Genomic DNA, 25097 nt, shown 5'->3' on the forward strand with positions numbered 1-25097 from the left:
TGACATATTGTCTATCAATTATAATAGTCTTTCTGGAATAGCTTTTGAGATTCTATGCTACAGTTACCTCTATGCCCTGATTAGACATAAGAATAAGCTTTTAGTGGGGCAAGATAGCTATGTATTTAAAGTGATAAGTATCTAATATTATCCTCTTCATGTCTGAGTTTGAAATTTATTGATTTATCTTTCTGAGAAAAACCTCATAAATAAATAATATTACAAATTCTGAGGATTACAGAATTTCATGCTAAAACATCCTTTTCATGTTTCTATTTCTATGTGAATGAATAACTACTTTATTTTTAGTGCTATACCTATAGCAGGTACTCAATAAATGCTTCTTGGATTAGTGACTGAAAATGGATGGCTGAATTTATAGAAAGGATAACTTTATCACCTAGTACAAGTAAAACATTTTTTCTGGACATTATGAGGAATATGAAGTAGAATAAGTATAATCATTTAACTTCAATAAGTTTACTATATAGTTTGGAGAATAAGACATGTACACCAATAATAATAGAAGGCATTATATGATAAGGACAATAAAGGTGATGGGATTTAGGAATTTAGAAGAGGCAAGATCATTTCCCCAGGAAATAAGGCAAAGCCTCAAATTAGATGTAGGAAAGGATAGTTGGGAGGAGAAGGAATTCTATAAAGAAGTAACCACAATAATTAATTATTGGATGTTTTGAAGTATTTCTTAGCCATTCAACATGAACATTCTTTTGCTTTGATTATCTTTTCAAATACATATGTCACCAAGATGCTATATGATTTGGAGGTAAGTTATTCATAGTAAGGCCCAAATTTGAAAAAGAAAACTCTCAATTTGATAGCTAAGAAATAAATCATTAAATTGAATTTGGAATGTCCAAAAGTGTACTTTCATTCTTCTGGTTTCAATTAATGTTCTTGATCCTATTGCTCTGTTTTGTTATGTTTTGCACCCATTGTTTTTGCTTCTCTAATTAACTGAAACAAATATCAATCTTGAAAGATGAATTCTTAGGTTTGACTGTACCAAGCACAGCCTCCTCATGACTGAGGTGAAAGTAAAGGCACAGCTGCTGGAGGTGTATCCAATTGAAACAGAAAGCAGGATTATAGAATTATGTCATCAATTTCCTCACAGGATCAAAGATCAAGATATAAAGAATGAAATGTTTCATAGAGAAGCTGAGAAGATAATAATAGTCATCAATAGAATTTTATCTAGGGCCCTCTGTGTATAATAAAAGAATCTTAGAATATTGGCAAAATAAAGGGATCTGATAACCAAATGAAGCTAGTGTACCAAAAATCATAGACGATGCCAAAAATAAAGGTATCTGGAACAGAGATATTTGATAAAAGAGTAATTTGATATTAAGAGAAATCAACAAAATACTAAAAATTTGGAGAGCAAATCATTTAACAAAGCTATTAAATCTGTGACAGTCTCAAAAATAACCTCTTCTAAATTCCTAAATACCATCACCTTTATTGTCCATATCACATAATGCCTTCTATTATTATTGGTGTACATGTCTTATTCTCCAATTTACCAATTTACAATCTAATTGGTGACTGCTAGGATTTGGAATATTAAGTAAGATTTTGAATCTGTTTTAAATTCTTACAAAGCAAGGCAAAAATAGCTAGGGAAAGATAACAACCATGATACAAAGAAACAGTTCATTTGGAATATAGAAATATATTTGTGAACTAGGCATTAGTAAAGTAGAATTGTCCATGAAAGATATTGAAACAATTTTGGACACACTCATTTATAATGGTAAAGTGGAAATGATCATGATATCTACAAAAGAAAGTGTGATTGGCAGTATGGATAGACATGGAACTGTATAGGACTGTTAGTTTAATCATACAGCTTATTGACTATATACTGAGTACTTTGTGGACTCTGGTTTCTGATGATTGCCATGAGGGTGGTGAAATTTTATTTATATGACAGAGTGGCTGGAATTTTAATAGCAAAGCATTCATTCTATTCACATTTTACAAATGCAGGAAGAAAAGAAGAAAATGAAGTTACTTTGAAAGCCATGAACAACATTTATAATGAAGTATTGAAGTTATTTAAAAGCAAACTTGACTAAAAGGGATGTAGAACTTCTGCATGAAAAACATATTTGTTTTTATGAAGATTCAAAATTCTGATATATATTGATAAGTGGGCCAAAATGTACATGAGGCAGCTGTTAGAGATTAATAGTGAAGTTATTCCTTCTATTAAGAAAGTACAGTGAAAATTTAAGGTGTCACCTACTAAACTGTCAAGAGAGATTATTTTTGAATGGTGTTAAGAGGAAATAAGCTATAAAATAATTCTAACATTTGTCAAGGACAGAAGTAATAAAGGAAACTTGAAATTTTTCTTTCCTATATTGTCACTAGAGACAAGGAATTTTGAGCTAATGCAGATATTATTATATAATAAAAGTATTATATCTGGTTCACTACCACCATTATCACTTTCTCTTCGTCAATTGAGCAAAAGTTGAAAGCTTCCAGATGAAAAAGCTTAAAGGTAGAGAAGCACAAAAGCAAGGACAACAGGATGCTGAGTAGGTGGATAAGTAGAAAGGTTAAGCATTGCTCCATTCTGTTCCCTCCCCTCACACATTCTGTTTATTATGACATAATGGAATGGAAAAGCATTTGTTAAGCACATACTATTTGGTAAGAACAGTGACCAATTCTGAAGACATAAAAAGAAAAGAGATGGTTTCTGCCTTCAGGGAGCACATGCTGTAATTTGGATTGACAACTCATAGGAGAGGATTCAGCTTCAGGGCAGACAAAAAGGCCTTGAGTCCAGCTGACAAAACAGCTGGGCAGATGGGAAGGATCTGTGGACCTTGGGGAGCAGTGGCAGGGCAGACAGCCCTGAACCAATGACTGGAAGAGGGCTAATGGAGTGGCCCCAAGGGTCAAAGTGGAGCGTCTGAGTCAAGATGGAGATGAGCTGGAAATAGATATTCATTGTCTGGTAGGAGTTTGGTAACTGGATATTAGGGATTAAGGTGGGGGGAAATAGGGAAAGATGCCCCAAGGCAAACTGATGCTGATCTCTGAAAGTGTCCCTTGGTGGGTTGAGGCAAGTGAGGGTAATGTTCTCCTTTCCCTGCCATGGTGTTTCATAGCATTGATACATTTTAAGGCCATGGTGTTCCTGGACTGGGGCAAATATGTAGTCTAACAGAAGTAAGAAAATTTAAAGTCAAAGTAATGATAATTACAAAGTATGTATATGTATAAATGTGTGTATGTATATATTAATGTATAGATTTTAATTACTATTCTTGCTTAGTAATATTGTTAATTTCATTTTTTAAAAAAAGAAAAATTAATTGTCCTTGGAAAAATGTCTTTCTCTAGATAGATCATTCTACTTTTCATTTCTCTCTCCCTTTCTTCTTTCTCTCTCTCTCTTTCCCTCCTTCTCTCTCTCTCTTCTCTGTACCCTTTCTTTTTGTTTCTGTCCCTCTACCTGTTGCTCTCTGTGCATTTCTCTGTCTCTCTCTTTCTCCCTTTCTTTCCCTCTTCTTTTTTTCTCTATTCCTCCTCTCTTTTTTTCTCTGTCCCTGTTTCTCTCTGTGTCTCTGTGTCTCTCTCTCCCTATCTCTTTCTTTCCTCCTCTCTTTCCTTCACTCCTTCTCTCTCTCTTCTCTACCCCTTTTTTCTTTTTTTTGTCTTTGTCCCTTTTTCTGTTTCTCTCTGTGTATTTCTCTGTCTCTGTTTTTTTCTCTGTGACTCTGTTTCTGTGTGTGTGTGTCTCTGTCTGTCTTTGTGTCTTTCTCCCTCTCTCTCTCCTCCCTCTTCTTTACTCTCTAATCCCCTTTATTTTTTTCTCTCTGTCCCTCTTTGTTTCTCTCTGCCTATCTCTCTCCCCCTCCTCCTCTCTCTGTGTCTCTCTGCTCTTTGGGTCTCTCTCTGTCTCTTTGTCTCTGTCTTTGTATGACATTGTAATACTGGAATACTTTATAGTGATAACTTCTATAACTTTTTAAAAAATTTGGTAATGTTGGTAATATGCTTTATATAATGTTTGAGCCTCACAGCTACCCTATGAGGAAGGTACCCTGGGTATTCTTATCACTATTTTACAAAGGAAGAGACTGAGGTTTGGAAGAATTTCATATCTTAAGCATAGTCATGCCAGACAGCTTGATGACCCAGAGGATAGAATATTGCAATCATGAAGACCTATGTTTAAATTCTTTTTCAGACAATTACCAGCTGTGTAATCCTGGGCAAATCTCTTAACCTCTCCTAGATTACTCCTTATCTCAGAGTATTATTGTTAATACAAACAAGAAAACATAAATAAAGAACTTTGCAAACTTTAAAATGTTACATATTGTCATATTTCAATGGTGTTCTGTTTTTTGGGATCATATTTGGAATTTTTCTTGGCAAAGGAAATAGAGTGGTTTTCCATTTTGTTTTCCTTCCAATTGATTTTATAAATGAGAAAAGTGAGGTAAACAAGGTTAAGTGACTTATCCTTGCTTACACAGCTATGAAGTATCTAAGGCCAGATTTGAATTCAGGTAGATGGGTATGCTTGACTCTAGGCCTGGCACTCTACTGTATTACCTAAATGCCCCCAAATTCAACATAAATATTAGTTAATAGTAATGTTAGAAGCAAATTTTGAACTCAATTATTCTTGACTATAATTTAAGTATTATTATAAAATACATAATTGGTGCTATATTAGTGGCCAAAATTACTCCTTTCCTTTAGATTTATGCAATGGGAACGTGTATAGGCAAGCACCATCAGATTTACTTAGCTGTCACCATTTACAGGATGATCTTGGACACCTGTTTCTGGAAGAATATATTATGGACTGGGCCATGGCACCTTGCATAAACCTACCATATGGTTAGGACAGAAGTCTTTTGGACTAGATGCACAGTTTGGACTGTCAGCATCTTTAAAACGTATTTGACTCAGCACTGGTTTTGGTTTTTGCTGCATTTGCACCTGAGGTTGAAGTTGACTCCTTTACTCATACCATGTGGCAAGAGGAGAAGGCTTGAAGATCTCCTCTGTCCCTAACTCTTGTCCATATGACCCCAAGCAAAGGATCTGGATCTTGTGTTTTCATTTTTTTATGTTCTAGGTACAATGATGAGGTCTCATATCTGGAGCAAAAGCAGGAAATATGGAGATCTAGGAAGCCAGGAATCTAGTCAGTTGTAGGATACTTGAGGTCTTGGATTCCAGGCCAGAACAAGCTAATACTGCCAAGGTTTGGACTTGAATTTTGAGGGGAAAATGGTATGTAGGACTTGAGCCAAACTATGAATCTTATCTTCCCTAAACCCACAGGTTCCTCTATTTGTTTCTCTCTCCACAGAGACTGAGGTAGTGGTGGGAAGGGACTATTCCATAGCCCCACAGTGTGCTAGTAGATATTAACAATAGACTCTGGGGGAAAAATATGCTTGACATACTTTTAAGTTTAATGGGCATTATCCATTGACTACTTAAATCTTGATGACCAACAATGAATATATTCATGCCCTTTAATATCGTGTTTGCCCAATTCTTTTGTAAAAACTAATCCAGTGTGGAGTTCTAGTCTCTAGGCTATGAAATGAAAAGTCTTGAGCCAATGGAACAAAGGAGAAATCCCTTCCACTCCTTCAGTGTACCTGAAAACCCTGACAAGCATAAAATATAATAGCTCTGGCTCTGAGAAAGTAGTATTAATATCAATTATATTACACTTCTGTAACCCAGATTGATAAAGAATACATACCTGTACAGCAATGCCATCTTCGACTTTCTCCTTTTTAGTTACAAATTTTAACGTTAACCATTTCCTACACTTGGGCATGAATATAGTGACTTTGAAGGAATGCCTTCTCACCTGAAACCTTGCCTCTCAGCATTTGAACTGAAAAACAAAATCAGAGTCAAAGGGTCCTGAGGACTTGGGGCAGAACATTCTGTCTGTTTCTAATTCATTTGGATTCAGGAAATGTCTAATTTAATAAAGAATTCTATGAAGTCTGTAGGAATCATGAGACAAAGGGGGATTTATATTTCTTCATTCTTGAAGGGGACCAATGTCTTTTGACTCAAGGAATTCCTGGACAGAAAGGAAAGATAATACTTTTCCAGTGGGGCTATACTTGGAATAGGCTACTCCCTTCCAAAGCCTGATGATCTAGACATTCCTGATTTGTTTTTTCAAATATAGCATTTCTTACCTACATGATAATAGCTAAATATATTCTTCTCTTCTCTTACCTATGCTTTGTTCTCTTGGTCCAGCTCTTGCTTCATTATGGCCCCAGGTCTTTGATCTTCTCTCAAGCTCATTGATCCTAGTTTTGTCAATTCCTATAGTCATCCAGGCTTGGTTTCTGTCTGTGATCACTTGGGCCACTGCCCATTCAGTTTTCTTTCTTTGGTAAGTCATCTCAGACAGTTTTTAAAATTCCTAATATTCTAGCTCATAAATTTTCCCACATAAATTTGACTTTGAGCTATATTTATTTTCTATTTCTATTTATTTCATCTAAATGTCCACTCAGCCTTGCTTTAAGTCTTTGTCCTCTACCACATTTTGCCACCTTTTATGCCCTGACAGAAAGTTGTAGAACTCACCTTAAGTAAACTCAGCTGAATCTCTGGCCATCTTGGGTAATCTCTTAGGGCTGATGAATTGCTGTAGTGACATTCTTTCTTATAAACACAGAACAATCTCTTTTCTCTTGTGTGACAGCAAAATGAAAAACCACATCAGTCTCCTATTAATTAACAGTGGAAAGCTTACCTCTCCCCCCCCACCCCAGGAAGTTTTCCCCAATTAACTCAATTCCGTTGCCCTCTAGCACAATTCCTTACCCACTTCCTCTTTTAATAATTTTATTTTTTTCTGTCTCCTCTTCTATTAGGTAAGGCTAAGTAGTGGAAACCTAGCCTTTAATATGGAGTCTCTACCCCAATATTCTACTAATATTCTATTCACATTTTTGATGGTGGCTAAAAAGATTTTCCTACCATATCAACTCAGAAAGTAACAACTGTTTTCTTTTCTTTTCTTTCTTTTTTTCTTTTTTTTTTTGTCTATACACTGCCAAACAAGCAAGACAGAACAAAATGAAAATGATTATAAAAACCATGACTTTTGTTTAAACTTAATCATCATTAGTCTTTGGCTTTCACATTTTCCCCTTCTCTCCTTTGCCTTTTCTTCTAAAAATTGATATCTGTAAAAGTCTGATCATTCTATGCCTTCTAGTTTTAATTGCATCATACTCTTATTCATATGTAAGAAACTGAAATAAATATTGGAAATATTTTGTTGAGATTTTTAGATCAATTGCCTTGTTGCTATGGACATTTCATTTCTGGTTAAATTACTAAATTTCTCTATCCTATGTAAATGACCAGGTAGGACATTTGATCAACATTTTCTAAATTCATAGTAACTGACCCTGACACCACTTTCCATTAATTTTCTACCAAATGCAAATGTGAACAACCTTCTAACATTAACCTGGGTCACCACATCATGAAGATTTAAACAAAAATGGGTTCTCTGGTTCAGGAAATAGATGTTTTAATTAAATATAGTTTCTGCCATCAATTAAGCACTGCTTTAGTTAGAGGAGAAAGGCAAAATTTCCTACTTCCCAAAAGCACTGATGCTTTTGTTCTTTTAGAATCTCAGGTCCTGAATCATTTCTCCACAGAGGTTGGTTTGTGAACTATCTATCACACAGTTCTGAACTTGCCAACAATATAGCCGTTTAGGTAGCATCATACCCCTCAAAGTTAGAACTATATGATATCTTAGAAATAAATAGAGCCTTTGTAAATGTCCCAATGTGACTGCAATCAAGTTTCCCCATATCCTACTTTATCATTTAAAACTGCCATTTATCAGTATGTGATGACATCTCTAATAATAGTTTTTCATGTATGTATCTGTTACTCAAAATCAAGTGTTTTTTTTTTACCCTTAATTGACTTCTATCAGATGAGATTTTATGTGGGTCTATATATTTACACATACCCACATACACACACATCCATATTCACATTATAAATGCAAATAAATCTCTGGGAGTTTTAATGATTTTCATTCTCATCAGTCTAAGTGGCACAACAGCTAGGGAATTAGGAAGACTTATTTTCATGAGTTCAAATCTGGCTTTAGACATTTACTAGCTATGTGACCCTGTATAAACCACTTAACTCTGTTTACCTTAGTTCCTCATCTGCAAAATGAGTTTAAGAAGGAAATGGCAATCTGCTCCAGTATCTTTGCCAAGAAAATCTTAAATGGGGTCACAAAGAGTTGTACATGATTGAAAAATGATTGAACAACCAAATTGACATATGCTGATTGTGTGATTCTGGGCAAGCTTGTTAACCTTTCTTTGCTGTAGACAACTCTCTGAGAGCTTAAGTCGCATAAATAAATAAATAAAATTACTGTTTTGCATTGATAGAGGATATTTCTTTTTTTTTAAATAATAGCTTTTTATTTTCAAAATATATGCAAAGATAGTGTTCAATATTCGATATTCATCCTTGCAAAACCTTGTGTGAAGAGATTTCTTCATGTGGGTATGCGTTATACCAGTTAAATTACAGGTCCAATATTTATCCATATACCTAATGAGAATAATAGCATTAAGTAAAATCTATATAGTGTTTTAAAGTTTGCAAAATGATTATTTTGAGGGCTTTGATTAGAGTCATTATATTACCTGATTAGGACTTTTAGAAAGTCTTTCATTCTTTTTCACTGCTAAGTTATCAAAAAGATCGATAAATGATGTATGTATATTGAGCATGTTGAAGAATAGCACAAGGGGAAAGCTTTTGAAATCTATGACACTGCTGATTTAGAAATCTAGAATTTTTTTCACTTCCTTTTCAATAGGATGCCACAATTTGAAGATTCAACATTAATTATGTGATTAGGAATACTTGAGTTTACATTCATAGGCTAGGTGACAGAGAAGAAATTTTAGAGATCTTCTGATCTTATATGATCATTTTATAGATAAAGAAACTGCAGTCCAGAGAACATAATCTGTCCAAGCTCAAGGTAAGTTAGAACTGATTGTCAAAAAATATTTTCTGACCCTCTGGTTCTGTGCCCTTTGTACTTTATCATGATATAGTATAAGAATAAAAAGTTTTCATAAAAATAGGGAGATAAAAACCCTTCATCATTAGCTTTCATCTTCATAATATAGTGTAATGTATAATATAATATAATATAATGTATTCACAAATAATACAGGTTTATTCTTATAGTTGAATGCTCAAAGCTTTGTCACCAGCTTCAAGGACTTCAGAAGCCACTCCCAAGTACTTGCAACTGCTTTTTTTTTTTTTTTTTTTTTTTTTTTGTGGTTCTGAAAATCTTTCCAGTGCTTCCTACTAATTCTAATAATTATTTCAATTCAAAACTCATTTTTTTCCTACTGTAACAACTCAAAGAACTCAGGGTCTCTCAGAATTTTCACTTTTATGATGGAAAATAATAATAATGATGATAGAATGGATTTTGACACAGATTTCAATTAAAAGCTCATTAAAGCTTACTACTATGCCATGGACTATGCTATGTTTATGTGATATAAAGAAAAAATAAAAATAGCCCATATCCTGTCCTCAAGGAACTTACATTCAACTGATGAAAATGACATAGTTTGATATACACATACAGAGTAGATGGAAAATAACTTTAGAAAGGAAGGTACTGCTTCCTGAGGATACTGAAAGTCAGAAAATGTTTTCTGTACATTCTTGAAAGAAATCAGGAATTCTAAGAGGTAGAGGTGAAGAAAAGGAAGATTCCAAGAATTTGGGACAGTCAAAAGCAAGAAGCTGGAAGATATCATTGTGGGTGAGGAATGGCAAGTTTATTAAATGAGGGAAACAGAGAGAGACTCAGAGAAGGACAGAGAGATAAAGAGACACAGAGAAATGGACAGGGAGACAGATACAGAGAGAAGCAGAGAGATAGAAATATAGAGGTAGAGAGAGACAGAGAAAAACAGACACAGAGAGAGACAAAGACATACAGAGGCAGAGACAGAAAGACAGGGAGATAAGACAGAAACAGAGACAGACAGAGGCAGAGATGGAGATAAAGAGAATATGTGTGAGGAACATTTATATGTATAGGAAGGGGTTATGTTGTAAAGAGATTTAAATGTTCAACAGATGAGTTTACATGGCCTTTTCTATAATATGCTTAAATACAACTTATTTGCTGTAACTATTATTTCAATGGCATAAAAACAATTTCTATCAATGAAGACTGCAATTTCTATCTTCTCATCCTACATGATTATTATCTAGGTCTTTATATAAACTCTCTATAGAGGGTCTAATCATTGTACTGGAGGATGCCTTCTTATTCTTCCAATTATCTCAGTAAAAGCCAATTTACCACTTGATTGTCCATTAGTTGTCTCACAATCTTGCTACAAGACAGGTCTAAATTTGGCATGATATAATGGACAATGAGCTGCAATTGGCATCAGAGAAACATGAATTCAAATTTTATCTTATATATTTACTAGGTGTGTGACTATGAACAAGTCATTTAACCTTTCTCTCTGGGCCCTAGTTTCCTCATGTATAATAAATAGGAAGTAATTGGATTATCTGACTTTTAAGGTTCCCTAAGGTGTAGAAAGATGAAATTTTGTAGTTTGTGCTCACTGAAATCCCTGGGTAGTTCTTCAAATACTACCAGTCATTTTCTCCTGCTCAATTCTGAGCACAGTTCATTGTCCAGTTATGGTGCCTATCTAATATTTATATTGATAGTTATCTCAATGGACTGCAAATTTATATATCTGTCATAGAGTGAGCAATATAATTTGACTAATTACTCTTTTCTCTACCCAGAGTAGATATTTGGACTGATCCCTATCTTTTGAATTTCTATGGACTTCAGTAATAATTTTTTTTTGTTCTGAGACTCAAGTCAATACAGTGTCATTTGGGTATGGGAGCATTTAGGGAAATGCCCTACTTTATTTTGAACCTGAACAAGCTAAAGGCATATTCCATGATATTGGTGAATATGCTAAAAACATCTTCATTATTTACAACTCATCCAATGTCAATATTTGTTTACTAAGTAGATGTCTGAACAATATAATTTATAGTCATATGTTTGAATTTTGTACATTTTTAAATATACATATGGAAACAAATTGAGGATACCTTTCTGAGTGACATTGTATTTAAGTCAAAAGTCAATAAATAATAGCTGGCATTTATTATTGCTCTAAAGTTTACAAAGCACTTTACATATACTATTTCATGTGACCTTTACAACAAACTTGGGGAATTAGTGCTACTATTATCCTCATTTTATAAATAAGGAAATAGGCAGGAAAGTTAAATGACTTGCATACAGTCACACAAATGGTAAATTTTCAAGGTTATATCTGAACTCAGGCCTTCTTGATATCACCTCTAGAATTCTATTCATTTAATAAAAGGCTTTTTATAAAAATAAAAATAATTCCTAATATCTTATATAGCAAATCTTATATTTTATATCTCTATTAATCAGGTATGTGATGATAAAGATCTATATTGCTACCTTTCTGGAGAACAATTTGGAACTATGCCCAAAAGACTATAAAACTGTGTATACCTTTTGACCCAGCAGTGATACTACTGAATTTGTGTCCCAAGAAAATCAAAAAAGAGAGGAAAAAAGACCCACATATGAAAAAAAATGTTTATAGCAATTGTTTTTTGTTTGTTTGTTTTTTTGTGGTAGCAAAGAATTGGAAAATGAATAGATGGGGAATGGCTGGATAAGTTGTGGTATATGAAGACAATGGAATATTACTGTTCTATAAAATGATGAACAAGCTGATTTTAGGAAGGCCTGGAAAGATTTATACTAACTGATGCTGAGCAGAACAAGCAGAACCAGGAATACATTGTAGGTAATAACAGCAAGAATGTGCGATGATCAACTATGAAAGACTTGGTTCTTCTCAATGGTCCACTGATCCAAGGCAATACCAATAGAATTTAGATAATAAAGGCCATCTGCGTTCAGAAAAAGAACTATGGAGATTGAATGTAAATCAAAACATGCTCTGTTCACTTCTTTTTTCTGTTTTCTTTTTCCTCTCTCATGGTTTTTCCTTTTTGTTCTGATTTTTCTCTTCCAGTATGGTTCATAAAGCAATGTATATTAAAAATAAATTAATTAATAAAAGAAAAAAAACAGTCTTGCTATGGAAATTAAGTACAAATTCCTGCTTATTCCCTTCTCAGGTTTTTACAAGAGTACTCTTGAAGAATTCACAAATTAAGAGAGATGGAAAAAAACAAACACAAAACAACAGGTATATTAGTTAATAAGTATTGCAGATATTTTCTAATTTTAGGGATCTTTACCTTCATGTGATATCCTGAAAAATTATTGTTTAGTACTTAAATTGCAATGCTTCTAATGAGATTTTTCTGTAGCTACTTAGTAATATTTTACTGTATTCTGACTTCTTTGTTTTTAAAGCCATTTCTAGTCTTTTACATAGTATACTGGGTACTAAGATGTTACAGAACAAAGAGTTGGTCTTGCTGTTATTACTAATGATAATAGATCTATATTTTCTAAAAAGAGTAAATATTTTCCATTTTGTATGTGTACATTGTCCTCCTGGTTTCCTGAGCAAATTAGTTCAAGATGACCTCATACTCAGCTTCTGAAGCTTGCTTTTAACCGCTCTGTGCACAGTCTTACATTATCCTCCAATATATGTGGTAAACAAACTTGTAATATGGACCTGTAACATATAACTCTACTTGACAAGGAGATTAAATATTTTTCTCTTTAAAACATTTCTGAATTCTTTGACCTCTTCATAATGGTAATTGTTTTGTATTGGTTAAATTTCTCTAGGAAATGGTGATAGAATCATTGTTTTAGCTTTTATCCATTTTTCATTATTCGAAGCTGACAGATTGTTCAATCAGGTAAACCTAGAGCTCCTCTAAACATAAGTAGCATGTTCATCTCCTTCTTATCCTAGCTTCTGATTTTGTGTATCATTGGACTTTTGTTTCAAGCAGCCCAAATGATTTGAGTATATATGGAAGATTTTGAAATAACTAACATCTATAGCTAGCTAGGTATTTCTGGTCTATTAAGTGCTGCTACTTGACTTTTTAAATTATATAATTTAATACTCAGCATATTTAGTTTCTTCTTACTATCCTTTGGAAGAAAACACTGACTTAAAAAACATATTGCTCCAGGGACTTGAGGATCTGATCCGGTGGGACCAAAACCAAAAATGTAAAGGAATAGAGGACAGAAACTACTGATCTATGATATTGTTTTCAGTCTCAGGATAGTTCTATGGTGCAGTGAACCACCTAAAAAAGAATAAGGTGGAGGAAATACAATATGTATTTATAGATATAGATATAGATATATATCTGATATCTCCTTAGAGATGGATATTAATCTATTATTCTGGAATTAATGCTCAAAGTTCTTATACTAGTACTGTGGAATATAGTAGACAGAATAACATAGTTCCTGTTCCTTTTTTTGTTGAGGCAGTTGGGGTTAAGGGACTTGCCCAGGATCACATGGCTAGGAAGGATTAAGTGTCTGAAGCTAGATCTGAGGTCAGGTCCTACTGACTCCTGAGCTGGTGCTCTATCTACTACATCATCTAGCTGCCCCATAGTTCCTAATCTTAAGAACTTCAAATTCTAGTTAGGACACGAAACAAGGAAAAAAAGACAGATAGTCATACAATAAGTAAGTACATTGAAGGCCCAATGTATAGTGCTCCCATGACTTCATCATTAGAGAAGGAGTTAGGACTCAGCAAGGACTATCTATTGACCTCTCCGTTAAAACCTGTTTTGTTTAGGTAGAAGTGAGGAAGTTTTCAAAAAAGACAATCTTTACTAGATTACCAGAAGTGAGCTGTTAAAAATGGTATTCAAGACTGGGGCAGGTAAAAGGAGTAGAATTAGAACCTCATACATTAAGCACAAGGTCATTGCTCTCCATGACAACAACCTAGTGGATACAAGATTGGAGAGTGAATTCAAAATATGGTGAATCTTGTGGTAAGATTTCAGCTGCTAATTCTTAGCAGAATTTTCTACTTCATTATTAGTCAATAACCCCATAACTCATTTATTAAAATTGTTTTAGAATGTTTGCATTTTATCTTTATTCAAGCCACCATGTAGGGTATAGCATGGGAGCAATTACCTTTTAATGCAAAAGAAGCAAGACTAGATATGAAGAAAAAATTATCTTTCGATCACAGTTAAAAGAACTGAAGTTTACAGCTGACATAGCCAAAATAGAGAGCTTAATTCAAAAAATTCTGTATCATTTACATTCTGCTAAAAGAAAGTCATTGCAAATCAGAGTCACTAAACTACAAAGAGACAAAATCAGAAGGAAGTCTAAGCACCTTATCTAAAGATTTAGTATTCTTTCTCTATCTACATTTATAATGTTTTCAAGTAATTTGGCTTCTGCTCTCATCAGCCTTTGCTCAATAACTCTCAGAACTGGGTGTTCCAATTTCCCTCTACCAACAAATTGAGATAATAGTGTAGCTACCGTGAGAATGATATAATAGTCTTTTGGGCAAAATTTCCAAGGAAATTAGTAGAGATTCCTTCTAAAATAGAACTACCACAAGAATAGCAAAAGTCTTACTGGCTTAAAATAGATAATGCTTTTTCATATCCCCCTCTAATGCTGCCCACTTGTGACAAAGACTGCCTAATATCCTTCCTAACTTCTGCCTTTTTGACTTTCACTCAGTCAGAACTTGAGTGACAAGGAAGAATGACAGGAGACAGTTCTCACTAATTTTCACATCAGAATTCCCAGAAAGTAGATAAGTATATCTTTTAGAGTATAGATTATCAGTTCCAAATCGAAGAACTTTAGTTCAAATTTTGACTGACTTTGGGGGAAACTGCTTTACCTCTTTGGGACATAGTTACTTCCTCTATAAAATGGATGGGCCAGGGCCGTATAAGCTTTAAATCTATATTTAAATATCTATATTTATCTACATATATCTATATTTAAATATATGATTCTATAATACTGTGGTAAACTATTTTTACAGATGGAAAGGACAACATTTTACAAATCAAGAAATCCAAGAGGACCTGATTTTATTTCTTATACTAATTTCTAGGTTTGACATAGCCCTTGATCTCAATAGCTTACAGTTTAATGGGGAAAGGATAAGTATGTAAATAACTGATACAAGGAAGAGTGAAATAAGCTTAGTGACTCCTGCATATGTAGCACTTTAAGATTTGTAAAGCAGAAAGTACAAAGGAAAGTTGTAAATAACAGAATTAGAATTAGAATCCAGGACTCCAGTCACCAAGTTTAGTAGAAAGCCCTCCATATCCTTCATATCATTATCAGTAAAGAATTGTTTATCTGAAGCAACTTTTGACAATCTCTCAGACTTTACTCAGTTCTGCTAGTTCAACAAAATGATAGACTATAGAAGTTTATACTATAGACTATAGAAGACTAGAGCAGTATGGCAGAATGCAAAGAATCAAGGATCCTACAGATAGTATGACCCTAGGCAAATCATTTAATATTTGCCTTAGTTTTCTCATCTGTAAAATGGGGATACATAGTACCCTACTTGAGAGAGTTGTTAAAGAGAAGAAAGGAAAAAAATTATCTAAATCATTATTGATTAGAGAAATGCAAATTAAAATAACTTTTAGATATCATCTCATACTTTTCAGATTGACTAAGATGATAGAAGAGGGAAATGGTAAACATTGGAAGGGATGTGGAAAAACTGGAACATTAATATACTGTTGATAGAATTGTGAATTGATCCAGCCATTTTGGAAAGCAATCTAAAATTAAGCTTAAAGAATTCTAAAACTATGTATACCCTTTTACCCAGCAATGCTTCTATTAGTTCTTTTTCTCAAGGTGAACAGGGAAAGGAAAAGAAACTTATGTGTTTTTAAATATTTGTAGGATGGGTTTTTTTTTTTTTTTTTTTTTGTTTGATTTTTGGCAGTAGAAAAAAATTAGAAATTGACTGGATACCTATCAATTTGGGAATGGTTAAAAAACTTGTGATATATGATTGTGATGGAATACTATTGTGCTGTAAGAAATGATGAACTGGATGATTTTAGGGAAAAAACCATGGAAAAACACATCAAATAATGAAAAGTGAGATGAACAGAACCAAGAGAACATTGTATGCAATAATAGCAATATTGTTAAAAGAATAACTTTGAGTTACCAAGCTATTCTGAGTACTACAAATATTCAAATTAACTATAAAGCATCTATAAAGGAAGATTCTATTCACCTCCAGGAAAAGGACAGATAAAGAGAAATATGCATAGTGTGGTTTTACATATATTTATAAAGATGTGTCAAATACTGGCCTTCTTTAGTACAGGGTGAGGAGTGAGACAGCTCAGAATTTAAAATGTAATACAAATTAATTTAAAAAGAGGAGATAATAAAGTGCTGTATAAACCTTAAAGTGCTATATTCGGGGAGCAGCTAGGTGGCGCAGTGAATAGAACACCAGCCCTGAACTCAGGAGGACCCGAGTTCAAATTTGATCTCAGACACTTAACACTTCCTAGCTGTGTGACCCTGAGCAAGTCACTTAACCCAGTCTCAGGGGAAAAAAAAAAGTGCTATATGCATATGTAAATTTTTATTTTGGTATTATATTATTATCCATTATATATGTGTATATGGATGCGTATGTATATGCAACTTTTTATTTATTTTTCACATTATATTATTATCATCACATAACATATATTATATAAATAATGACAGGTGACACAATGGAGAAAGTACTAGACCAGGAGGGAAGAAGATCTGAGTTCAAATCTGACTTCAAATATGTATTATATGTCCTGGGTAAGTCACTTAATCTTCTTTGCCTCAGTTTCCTCATCTGTAAAATGATCTGGAGAAGGAAATGGCAAGCTACTTCAATATCTTTGCCAGTGTGTAAGGTATTTCCTACAATAGTGAGATCTACCAGGGAATTCAAACAAATATGAGAAGGGTTGTTTAGGGATTACAGAATCAGTAACAAGACCAAAGGCTTGTCTTAAAGGATAATTAAGCCAAGTTATCTTAAAACCTTATGACATCTCCTTCTAGTTGAAAAGTCAACTATGACAAGGTCCCTGCCAATACAGGACTTTACCTGAACCTTTTTTTTGCATTTCTGCTTTACAAATTTTAATGTGCTACATATGTGGGAGTCACTAAACTTATTTCATTCTCCTTTGGATCAGTTATTGCATTGCATACTTATCATTTCCTTATTATACTCCAAACTATTTGAGAGAAGGGGGATGTGTTAAAACTAGTAAGTAGTAAAGAACACATAGTAACACTTTGTTGCTGTGAATTGTTTAAGATGCTAAATGTTTCTAGGATTCCTTCCAGTTTCAAAGGTGTTCAAAACATTGACAAAAGCATCAAGCCAATACATCCTTAAATCTAAAAAGTATCTTAAAATATCATCTTCACAGTGAGCTTATCTCACAATTATATCAACATGTCTCTGTCCCTGCTACTTTGAAGCCAATAGCGGTAATCCACCTCCCTGGAACTTCCTTTTTCTGTACTTAGTGCTGCCCTGTGATCTCATAATTTCTAGTTCTTTTCACATTATACTCTACCATTTTGGCTACAAAGTTTACACTACTTTGTCATTTGTTGCCATCATTGCTTTTTCTTTTCTATTTTGTAACTAAACTTTTGGTGTTTGAGATTAGGGTAGTATTCATTCACACTTGTTATTTGTCTTAAATCCTTTTTCTAATAACAATCTTCTGAATTATGTAGCATGGGACTATTATCCCCATATTTAAAAATGAAATTGAGTCTCTTAGTAGATAAGACTTTCTAAGAATCATTTGATAAGCTATAAAGAGGGAGCATGTGTATGCATGAATTAACAAGCCTCACAGTTGTCCATAGTTGAAATAAAATTTTTATTACTATCTTTTGGTTTTACATTTTTCCCTTTATCTTTCAATTCATCCCCTCCCAGATAATCATCCCTTATAACAAAGAATATTTTTTAAAAAGATAAGAAAAAGAGGAAGAGCACCCACCTCCCCCCAAAAAAAATAAAAACATAAACAAAAACAACTCTCACTAAAACAAATGAGTGAATCAAAAAAGTCTGAAAATATATGCAGTGGTCCATACCTGTGGACTTCCCATCTCTGCAAAACAATGGGAAGGAGTGGCTTCTTAGAACTTTTCTCATACTTTCTAATTTGGCTACTTTCGCTTTTGATAGTGTTTTGGTTGTTCTTTCCATTTACACTGCTATAATCATTACATATACATTTCCTCCTGATTCTTCTGATTCCATTCTTCAACAGTTCATATATATATCTTTCTATTCTTCTCTATATTTATTGTTTTCATTGTTTCAACCAACACAGTAATATTACATTACATTCACAAAATATGTTTATCCTTTGCTCAGTAGACAGACAGCTATTCTGTTTTCAATTCTTTGCTGCCAGAAAATAATGTTTTTTAAAAAATATTTTGATTATTTGAAGGGACTTTCTTTTTATTAAATCACCTTTTTAGTATCTATGTCTAGTTGTAGAATTACTAAGTCAAATTGTATAATTTAAAATTATTATTTTTTAATAGTTATACTACTTCACAACATCACCAATAACCAGTAATCTGCTACAATGGCTATATTCCCACAACCTTTCCAACATTGGCTATTTCCATCCTTTCTCATCTTTGTCAATTTACTGGATAGAAGGCAAAGCCTCAAAGATGTTTTGACATACATTTATCTCATTAGTAGTGATTTGGAGAATTCTTACATATGCCTATTTAATAATTAAAATTCATCTTTTTAGAATTGCTTATTTCCTTGATAATTTGTAGTTAGCAACATAGCTGCCATCCATCATCTCATTACCCATCTACATAAATACATACAGAGATATATAGGCATATATGTGTCATACATAGATGTATGTATTCCTACATATGTATATATCTTGGATTCTGCATCCAAAATCTTTATTTGAAAATTTTCATGCAAAATCTTTTCCAATTTGACTAATCTTCTTCTCCTAGACATTAATTTTGTTTCTTCAGAAGCTTTTCAGTTTCCTGTAATCATTCATATAGTTTATCTTCTCTAATTGCCTCTATCTTTTGTTTGGTTATGAATATACCTCCTACCCAAAGCTGTGGCAGATATATGATCTGCTACTCTTAATTTTTTGCATCTATTGAGATAATGTGGTTTTGATGTCTTTTTTATATGATTATATTGATCTCCTAGTGTTGAAACATACTTGCATTTCTGGTACAATTCCAACTTGTTATAATGAATTACTTGTTTGATGAATTACTGTCATATGTGTGACAGGATTTTATTTTAAAAATTAATTAAAATTAATTAATGATATTGGTTTATAGTTCCTTGACTTATTCTTCCATTGGGAATCAGGACTACATTTGTTTCCTAAAGGAGTCATAAAGCATAAAAGACTTTTCCCCCCAACTTTTGAGCTTGTATGCTATTATTTTTTCCTCTTAATCAATGATCTTGACTGATGGATTTAAAAGAATAACAATGCCATTTAAAATATGGCAGGACCAGGATTCTTTTTTTCTGGTATTTTCTCTAATACTAGAATTATTTCCTTTTCTGAGTTTAAATGAATTAAGTTATAAATTTAGTTCACTGTTAGTTTGGGTGTTTTGTATTTTTTAAAGTAGTTTTATATTTAATTTATATTCTCAATTTTGGGAAGAAACTATTCACAATAAGTTCTGATCATCCCTTTTTATTTCTTCAGTTTTTTATGATTTCACCTTGATTATTTGCTATTTGTTTGATTTGACTTTTCTATTATTTTAATTAAGTTTGCTAAAAAATTTTCTCTTTTAAAGTCTTTTCTAATTAGCATCTTTTAGTTTTAAAATTTCTATAAAGTTTTGGAGTCTAATTTATTTTTCCTCTGATTTTTTAATACTTCCTCTGTTTTGCTTATTTTTTTATTTGTATGGTTTCTGACTTTTAAAATGCATATTGAGTTTATTAATCCTTTCCTTTTTAATTTTATTTATTTACATTAAGAACATATTTCTCCCTAAGAATTGATCTTGCTATATCCCCCAAATGGTATATTTCATTATTATTTTCTTTTATATAATCATGACCTATTTCTAAGATTTTGTTCTCTATCATTATCTAAGTTTTCATTTTTAATCAATAATATTTTATTTTTCCAATTATATTTAAAGATAGTTTTCAACATTCATCTCTGTAAGATCTTGAATTCCAATTTTTTTTTCTCTTTCCTCTCACTTACCTTCCTTCTTTCCCTAAGATAGCAAATAATCTGATATGGGCAATCATTTTAAACACATTTCTATATTAGTCATGATATAAAAGAAATATCAAAACAAATAAATTTTCATTATTGATTGCATTTTTCTGTGTTCTTTATGCTCTATTTATTGATAACTAGTTTTTATTGCATTATGGTTTATTAAGGATGTGCACATTCATTTATTTTCATTTTCTCTAATATTCTGATACATGGTCAATTTCTGTAACAGTTCTGTATGTTAAGAAATATATAAGATACATACATATATATGTATATTGTTAGTAGTCTCATTTAGAAAATACTAGAAATCTTTTAGTAGCAACTGTGTAGTACAGTGGATAGAGCACTAGGTTTTGAATCAGGAAGACTCATTATCATGATTTCAAATCCATACTCAGTAACTTGTTAACTATGTGACTTTGGGCAAGTCATTTAATTCTGCCTAATTAAGTAAGCTGCAGAAGGAAGTGACAAACCATTCTAGCAAACAACTCTAGTATCTTTACCAAGAAAATACCTCATTTCTGAAAAAAAATTAAAAGGGGAAATCAGGCATAACTGAAAAAGAAGAAATCTTTTAACTCTTAATTTCTCTAGCAATTTGGTTAGTTCTTAGTTTCTTTTTTGTATATCATTCCTTTAGAGATTTCCAAATCGTAGAGGAAGAGAATGAAGCCACCTATCATTTTGTTGTCTATACTTTCTTGTAATTTGATATCTATGTTAATTTCTGAATTTAGATGTTATGACATTTAGAGCATATAAATTTAATATTGACATTGGGTTATTGTCCATTGTTTCTTTCTATATGATGCTTTCCTTATTTATCTCTATGTTGTGAAATTTATTTATTTTTGCTTTTCTAAAAACCTGATTGAAACTTTGTCTTTTTACTTGTTTCATAATACATTTTGTTCCAGTGCCGGATTATTATTCTATTTTTTTTGTAATTTTATCTGTATTTTTTGTGAGGAAGATCATAAGATCTTGTTTTCTGATTCAATCTCTCACTTTTTAAGTTTTATTTGTTTTTTTAGTCCATTCACAATTAAAATTGTTAGACTAAAGTGTATGTTTTTTTCTTCATTTCTCTTAAATAATGATTTTTCTACAAATATGGATGCTTTTTGATTCTTCTTTTTTAAAACAACGTTATTTCTTTAATTATTTTTGGTTAATCTGTCCCATGGTATAGACCCACATGTTTTCTTCCATTTAATTTCAGTAATACTTCCCCCTGCTTCCTGTTGGTCAGCTCTTTCCATAATTTGGGAGTTATATTTGTTTTTTCCCCTCTTTTTATTTGGTTTAATAATTCTGTTTTCTCTCAGTTAAATAAAGTAAAATTCTCTTTTTTTCCTTTTCATTTAACTTCTTTTCCATTTTCACTTTCTGGATATTTTTCTAAAAAGTATACATTCATTTTTTCCCTTTTTGTCTATTCTAAAATTTTATTTTTGATTCATGATCATTTATGCCCATAACTATTAATTACTCCAGGACTACAAAAGGAGGGATTATGATAGGCCAGGGTTGCTGAGGAATTAAAAAAATGATAAATAAATAGGTGACAGACATAAAATTGTCATGTTTCCTTGACATGTTTTCCATGTCATCCAATATGAAGGTGAAGCATGCCATTTAGAATCTGTGAAGAAGAGAAGAATGAATGTAAGAATAGGGAGGGAGACAGTGAGAGAGAGAGAGAGAGAGAGAGAGAGAGAGAGAGAGAGAGAGAGAGAGAGAGAGAGAGAGAGAGAGAGAGGAGAGAGAGAGAGAGAGAGAGAGAGGAGCGAGAGGGAAAGAGACATAAAGAGAGGGAAAGAGAGAAAGAGAGAGAGAGAGACAGAGAGAGAGAGAGACAGAGAAACAGAGAGACAGAGAGAGAGACAGAGAGAGAGACATAGAGAGAGAGACAGAGAGAGAGAGGAGCGAGAGGGAAAGAGACAGAGAGAGAGAGGAGCGAGAGGGAAAGAGACATAAAGAGAGGGAAAGAGAGAAAGAGACAGGAAAAGAAAGAAGGGGGAGAAAGAGAGAAAGAGGGGAGAAAGGGAAATAGAAGGGGGAGACAGATAAAAGGAAGGGGGGAAGGTAGGAGGGAAGGAGGAAGGGGAAGAAGAAGGAAGAGAAGGAGGGAGAGGAAGAGAATAAATAGTGGTATTGAGTGACAGTACAAGCTTATGCTGAGAAAATTATATGGTTATTTAAGAAGCAATTAATCAGTGAAAGTGGCTTGTGGGTGCATATGTATGCAAATCCCCAGCAATTTATTGATATGTTCAAGTGTTCAAGTGAATCTCTAGATGGATAGGTTTGCTCCTGATTGAACTTTCACTTAGGGAGTATAAGAAGAAAATTTAAGGTAACCCTAGAAATAAGCATCCCCAAACTGTGCAGCTAACTAGCTAATGAAACAGAGTGAAAATGTCATAATTTTATCATACTTTGTTCTGATCAGATCATATCTAGAGTTATTATAGTATGAAATCATCTGTGCAATATGGCTTCCAAAATAATAATAATTAAAAAAAAGAATGTGACCTTAGGTTACATTGATAGATTTCTAGTATTCAAAACAAGAGCAAAGATAATTCTACTATACTCTACCATAATACATAAAGGAAAATGTTTGTTTCTGGATGCCATATTTTAAGAACTTTAACAAGCTATTTCATATATATATAAGAGGACAGATAGTGTAGTATTATAGATTGAAGACAATGTCATATGAAGTTGGCTTTAAAGACCTGAAAAAGTTTAATTTGGGCATTAAAATATGTAGGTGGACATATTTAAGTCTGTGGCACAGAGAAGGATGGAACTTACTGTGGCTGATTCAAAGGTCAGAGCTAGGAATAATGCATTGGGAAGAGAAATATAGCATCTGAATTAAATTCAGTAGTGTCAGGCATTGTGAATTTCAAGGTGGTATAAAATACAAAATGAAAACAGTCCATACCCTCAAAAGTTGAATGGGATAGATATGACTTCCCAGTCATTTTCACACGAAAAAAGAAAATATTATACATAGAGTACACAAGTAAACCCAGTGAGGAAATTATTGTTACTGAGTCCATAGTATTATAGTTAATATTAGGGTTGTATTTTAAACTCAGAACTCTCACTCTCAAACAGAAATGTGCCATAGTCAGCTTTGTCCCATTCATAAACTCTCATTATTAAATTTTCATTAAGGTCATTTATGTCTTGACAAATTCTACAGATTAAGGTTTGATTTATTGTTCTATTGACTATACTTAAGAAAATTATGGAGAAACTTTTAATAATGTAAATTAAACTTTGAAATGTGCTATGTGCACAGTTTAACTTTCTAAAGAGCCAGTTGTGAAACATTTAGCAGCATACTCTACTACAAATCTAGTTCTCTTTCTACTGAATGCCATCGTTTCTTTATTCTAGTGTTTCCTTTTATTATGGAGAATTGGTACTTGCATAGATATCATTTTAGTCCTCTTAGAAAATGAAAAACAATAACCAGACTTGCATAGACCTCCTAAGATTATGTTATGAAAACTAGGGGAACCTGCTTCAGGGAGAATGGAGTAATGGCAGATTTATGGACATTCTCTGTTGGCCATTTTTGGAATCATTTTTTTCCATTGATTTCATAGCTACAAGTATAGCCATCTTTAAAATGCCTTGCCAAGCAATTTCAAGGAAGAAGGAAAGACTTTCTGTTGTATTTGAATCTGAGGGTTAAAGGTTTTTTCATTAGCACCAGATAGTAAGGACCTAATTTTCACACCTCCATTTAGACCCCATGTTATTCCCAACCCACCTAAGACTTTAACCTTTTCTTCTGTACTTGTTTTCTTAACAAATATGTGGAGCAGACCCTCTAATCTGTCACTGAGCACAGACCTTAGAAATTTTGGAGTCCAGGAAATCATGTTACACTATTTATAGTTCAGAAATGAAACCCTGAAGGGAGGCACTGTCTTATTTGTGTATTTTTATCCCTTGCAACTTGTACTGTGTAGAACCATTAGGAAGCAATGATAATAATAAAATTATTAATTTTAATTAATATTTAATTAAAATAATTAATAAAATCTTATTGATTAAATGTAAGCTCTTTGAGGGCAGGGACTACTTCATATTTATATTTGTATCCCTAATAGTCAGCAAAATGTTTAGGAAAAAATAAGCATTTAATAAATCCTTTTTCACTTTGGCATTAATTCATTTGCCTTCACATTTTTTACGTACAATTTTACATTTCTAACAAATTGGTGTGACACATTAATTCATTATGATTTTCTTTCTGGCATTGTAATTCTTATTTTATATTTCTTACATGCATCAACAAGCACTTAATCAAGGATAGACTCTTCTTGACCTTGTACCTTTACTTAGTTTGTTATTCAGCTGAGTCCAGTTCCTTCTTGAAAACTCTTTATATTATCTACAGGCATCTGTTCTATAAATCAAGGTGATTTCAATTAGACCTTCCTGTCTGTAGCTAGTTATATCACACAATTCTGGTTCAACCAGATCTAATTAGGGCTATAGTGGAGCTTGGATGTCTCTTCTCACCCTGCTCTTGGTTAGGTCTAGGAAGACCCTAATGTGGGATAGTGGTGAGAGCTGTAGGGATGCCACAGGGAGGGGGGATTTCCCACTTT

At 32.9% G+C, this 25097-nt stretch overlaps 1 long non-coding RNA gene and 1 pseudogene across 1 annotated transcript in view; both read left to right on the top strand.

Annotated features, from left to right (window-relative positions):
• Window positions 1-1046: 1046 nt before the first annotated feature.
• On the top strand, window positions 1047-1980 carry LOC141540990 (DNA-directed RNA polymerase III subunit RPC6-like; annotated as a pseudogene).
• A 7015-nt stretch (window positions 1981-8995) lies between these two features.
• LOC141540991 (uncharacterized) overlaps window positions 8996-25097 on the top strand; it is a 56224-nt gene continuing 40122 nt past the window's right edge. Inside the window, exons 1-2 of the long non-coding RNA XR_012481619.1 lie at window positions 8996-9097; window positions 12316-12386. This is a non-coding gene — a long non-coding RNA (uncharacterized LOC141540991). The remainder of the gene's footprint in view (window positions 9098-12315; window positions 12387-25097) is intronic.

Source organism: Sminthopsis crassicaudata, chromosome 4, assembly GCF_048593235.1.
Source record: "Sminthopsis crassicaudata isolate SCR6 chromosome 4, ASM4859323v1, whole genome shotgun sequence".
Classification (NCBI taxonomy): domain Eukaryota; kingdom Metazoa; phylum Chordata; class Mammalia; order Dasyuromorphia; family Dasyuridae; genus Sminthopsis; species Sminthopsis crassicaudata.